This window comes from Myotis brandtii, unplaced genomic scaffold, assembly GCF_000412655.1.
Source record: "Myotis brandtii unplaced genomic scaffold, ASM41265v1 scaffold107, whole genome shotgun sequence".
In the NCBI taxonomy this organism is placed as follows: domain Eukaryota; kingdom Metazoa; phylum Chordata; class Mammalia; order Chiroptera; family Vespertilionidae; genus Myotis; species Myotis brandtii.
The window spans coordinates 734,635-740,092 of record NW_005353629.1 but is presented as its reverse complement, the minus strand read 5'-3'; positions in this window follow the sequence as shown (position 1 = coordinate 740,092).

Sequence of the window (5,458 nt, the reverse complement as noted above, 5' to 3'; positions counted from 1 at the left end):
CTCCCTCACTCCCCCCGTCCCCCACACACTCACACCAGCCCGGGGCGTGGGGGTCCCCTGGAGCGGCCTGATCAGGCCACGCGTCGTTTGAACACAGCCTGCCTTTTGGAAACACGCAGCCACGAATGCGAACTGAACCCGAGAGCAGCCATGTGCGCCCCTGCGTGCCCTGCAGTTAACGAGGTGGAGGGGAACGCCCTGCGCCTGCGGTGCTGCGGGGGCTGTGAGGTCCTGGACCGGCTTCCATCCCTGGCTGCCATTTTTACAGATTGTTCCTCTGAATGGGTAGAAGGGAACGGGATGAGTTTTACCATAGCGTTACTCGGTTGTCTGCATTGCTTCTGAATTATGTGCCAAAAGTATAAGGCAAGGGGAAATGCCATGTTCTATGGCGGTTTATGGTGCCTTGATGTAAAGGAGGTTTCCCCAACATCAGTAACGCAAATTGTCGGGTTGTTTGACCCCGCGAGGTTTGTGCGATGGTAGGAACGTGGGACAGGTGAGGCGTATGACTTCCTTCTGTAAACTGAGGAATGGGAGGTAGGAAAGGACTGTAGGACATAACAACATGGCCACAGATGAATTATGAAAAGACTAGGGACCCAGTGCACGAATTCGTGCACCTTGAAAGGAACTGTGGGTCTCCACCCATCCTCTGTGCCCCCGCCCGGCCCCTCCTGCCGGCAACCCCACTCCCACCACTGCATGTGCTGACAGCGCCAGCCCCACTCGCACCTGCTGACGGTAAGGAGTGATTGGGACCGGCACCAGGTGCCCCAACCGCCCCTCAGGAGCAGGGGGAGGTGGAGAAGCCCTCAGGGGTGATGGGGGCTGGCAGCCACCACTTGCACCTGCTGATAGTGCCGGCAGCGGGTGTGAGCAGCAGCTCCGGTGCCAGCAGTGAGTGTGAGCAGGGCCAGCGTTCGCAGCTGGTGCGAGTGCTGGGAGGGACTGGGGCACACAGGAGCAAAGAATTTTCAGTAACCACCAGAGGCTCTCCCCAATGACAGTGACTGGCGCCCCGCCTTGATCTGGCACCCCCACTCACCTGCTCTACCATCCCACTGTGGCTGACACCCACCATGTTCTGTGCACACCCCCTGGTGGTCAGTGCATGTCATAGCGACTGGTTGTTCGGTTTGGTCTGTTTGCATATTAGCCTTTTATTATATAGGATAATACCTGCATGTTGAGGATATGGAAATTAATTTTCTTAAAACTATCCATGCCAGAGCACCTCTTGGAAATTTTTCTTGCATCCCCAGGGCTACATAGGTTCCCTTTTGAATACCTCTGATGTCATTCCCTTCCATTTTATAATGTAAGAATCTCATACAATTGAATATGATGAGTTAAAAGACATATATTTTTAGAAACAGGGTTCCTAAAGGCAAGCATACTACTTTATCTGGTACTCAATTCAAAAAGTAAAAAGGCAATTTATTTTTTACACTAAAGATAAAACAAGCTGTATTACATTCTTTAAGAAGGATTTCCAAGGGCAATTTAGCTTAAATTTATTTTCTTGAGATATAATTCACCCCTTTATAGTATACAATCCAGTGGTTTTTAGTATAGTCAGAAAGTTGTACAACCATTACTACTGTCTAATTCCGGAACATTTTCATCACCACCAAAGAAACCTGATACCCATTCCCAGTCACTCTCCACCCCACATAGTTTCTAGCTCCCGACAGTCACTAATTTCCTGTCTGCGTATTTACTTATTCTGTGCATGTCATATAAGTAGAATCATACAACATGTGTCTTTGTGTTTGAACCTTCATGTGTTCAAGGCTCCTCCATGTTGTAATATGAACCAGTACTTCATTCCTTTTTCATGGCTGAGCTTAAATGATCTTCTGCTTGGACTTTACCATCTCCCAGCACATTCACACGCAGGATTTTCAGTGAGCGATTCACTATAAAAATCCATTTATTTCCCAGTTAATCCAAGGTGTCCATTTCCTCAGGTGCTGCTCTCATTAAAGGTCAGAGCTGAGTCACTGACACATTGGGAAACATGGACTGATGGTGTAACAGCAAACTGTAGAAAGGGCATTCAACAATTTCCCTTGCATCCCACTGGCTCCAGTGAGCCTATTGGTCACACCTATCTCCAAAGGAGACCAGAAGACATGGGTTCCGAGTGGCTAATGAAGAGGAGGAAAACGAATATGGGATAACAGTCCAGGGTCCCCAGGACACTGTATTAAGAAGGAGGTACCCTGCGGAAGGTATTTGCATGGGGCCAAAGATACCACACTGCTTTCGGGTCTCTGACTCCTCCAGACACTGGCTCTTTTTGCATCCATGTCCTCTGGACCATTCTCTGTGTCCAGGACAAACTCGGTGCTATGATTGGCCAGGCCTTGGCAATGAGCACACCCTCAAGGCCAAGAGGACAGATTCTATGACTGAAAGAAAGGAAGCTTGCTGGACTAAATAAGACAAGAAATTAAGGATCTGTCTTCCAAGTACTGAACGTGAGGCTCAGCTTTCTTCTTCACCAAAATCAAAGAATCCTATAGAATGTCAGTGGGCTTGCGTGCTGTGTTAGCAAATGTTCATGATTTGTTTTATTTTGTACATATAATAAGACTGTTGGCCGGTGTGGTCAGTTTTAAACAACACAGACATTGAAACCAGAAGCATCTGGATTTGAAAGCAGTTCTACCGCTTGTGAATAAAAATAATGTCATCATTACTGATCTACATATATCAAGCATGGTACATTATATACATTGTCCCCTACTTCTGTTTCTCACGCAAACCCTGAAAAGGATGTGTCACCAACTTTCAGATGTAGAAACGGAAGCACAAAGCCGTTGATTAACTTGCCGAAAGATAGTCAGCACGGGAGCCATAAACAGCCAGCTTGGAAGGGCTTTTCCATGTTTTCTTGCTTTGAAAGCACCTAGAGCAGCGGTTCTCAGCCTGTGGGTCGCGACCCCTTTGGCAGTCAAACGACCCTTTCACAGGGGTCGCCTAAGACCATCCTGCATATCAGATATTTACATTATGATTCATAACAGTAGCAACATTGCAGTTATGAAGTAGCAACGAAAATAATGTTATGGTTGGGTCACAACATGAGGAACTGTATTTAAAGGGCCAGAAGGCTGAGAACCACTGACCTAGAGAAATTTTAGTTTGCAATAGTATTATATGTGACTTTTGACAAGTTACTTATCTTTTCTGAGCCTCGCTTTCTTTATCTGTAAGCTTAGAAATTTGGGTTTTGAATATTTCTTGTGTTTGTTTCAATGTGAAGATCTGAGAATATAACATTCTTTCCACTATTATTAAATTTCACTATGTTAACAGTAGATGGTGCTATTGAGTACTGGCTTTAAAACCCAATAAAAATAATTCTAATTACTGAATACATTTCTTCAAAGGAGACACCTACTCAGAGAATGGGAGGTCAGGGGGTGCCCAGAAAAGTTGCACGTTAAAGTGTGTTAAGCTGGAAAATGTTTTGTTATGCTAACTTTAAAACACTAAAAAAAGAAAGGTTTAAGTATATAATCTGCATATTGGCCCATACTTTATTTTATTTACTGTACTGGATGTTTTAAGACAACTTATTAACATTAATATTCTGATTACAAAAGATGGCATTTATTTCTCAATTATATTAAGAATGAATCATAACCATAATTTTGCATTCTAAAGCCCATAATTTTATTTTATACTTATAGGTATTTAACCTCCATATATAGCTTCCTCTAATTTAATCTGCAGCAAGTAAAAATATATATTTTCACTCATACTTCTAAGATGGGGGGAGGGTGCATGGAAATATTGAACATCTCAACCGCAAACAGTTTATAAATATTTTATTTCTCAAGATTTGATCTAAAAATAAATACAGGCCCGGCCAGCTTGGCTCAGTGGTTGAGTGTCAACCTATGAACCAGGTCAGGGTTCGATTCCCAGTCAGGGCACATGCCCAGTTGTGGGCTCAATCCCCAGTGTGGGGTGTGCAGGAGGCAGCCAATCAATGATTCTCTCTCATCATTGATGTTTCTATCGTCTATCCCTCTCCCTTCTCTAAAATCAAAAAAATATATTTTAAAAATAAATAAATACAGTTGCATTCCATATTGATTACTATCATAGCCCCTTGATTTCCTATTTAGAAAAAGTTACAATATTATTTTGTATGTGAGAAAACAGTCCTAGAGAGGTAAAATAATTTTTCCAAAGGTTAAAAGCCTACTTAGGCACACAACTAGTAAAAGCTTCCCAATTTCCTGACTTCCAGTCTCAAGCACTTTTCATTATACTTTTCTCAGTTTATATATTAACTAAATCGGTTTCTTCTGATTTAAGAAATTACTTAGAGCAACAAGTATTGTTTTAATGAGTACTTCCTTTTTTTTTTAGAGGGGGGAGAGGGAGAGAGAGAAAAAGAAACATTGATCGTTTGGGTCCCATATGCACCCTGACCAGGGATTGAACCCACAACCCAGATATGTGCCCTCACCAGGAATCGAACTGGTGACCTGGTGCATAGGACGACCATCAACCCACTGAGCCACACCGGCCAGGACTAGTGAGTACTTCTTTATAAATATTTTTAATTCTAATACATTAAAAATTATTTTAGCTACATAAAAATAACAGGAATAGTTATAGCTGCTAATCAGTACCCGAAAATATATATGTGTGTGTGTGTGTGTGTGTGTGTGTGTATATATATATATATATATATAATATATATGCAATTTGAAAAAAAAATTAAAAAGACCTAAACACATGGAATGAGATCTCATGTTCATGGATCAGAAGACTTAACATCATTAAATGGGTATTATACTAAATGAGTAAGTCAGAGAGGACAAATGCCATATTATTTCACTTAAATGAGCAATCAAAAAAACAAACAAACAAATCAAACAAAACAAAAACAGACTCATAGATACAGAGAACAAACTGAAGGTTGCCATAGGGCAGGGAGGTGGGAGAATTGGTAAAAAAAAAAAAAAAAAAAAAAAAAATGAAGGAGAATAAGAGGTACAAACCACCAGTTATGAAAAATAAGTCATATGGATGTAATGCACAGCATTGGGAAAATAGTCAATATTATCATAATAAGTCTGTATGGTGACAGATGGTTACTAGAATTACTGTGGTGATCACATCATAAGGATTATAAATGTCGATCTACTACGTTGTATGCCTGAAACTAATATAATATTGTTTGTCAAATATCCTATATAATAAAATCCTAACATGCAAATCGAACGACCGGTCGCTATGATGCACACTGACCACCACGGGGCAGATGCTCAACGCAGGAGCTGCCCCCTGGTGGTCAGTGCACTCCCACAGGGGGAGCGCCACTCAGCCAGAAGCCTGGCTCATGGCTGGCGAGTGCAGCAGTGGTGGCGGGAGCCTCTCCTGCCTCTGAGGCAGGTGAGTGGTAAGGAGCAAGGGGTCCCGGACTGTG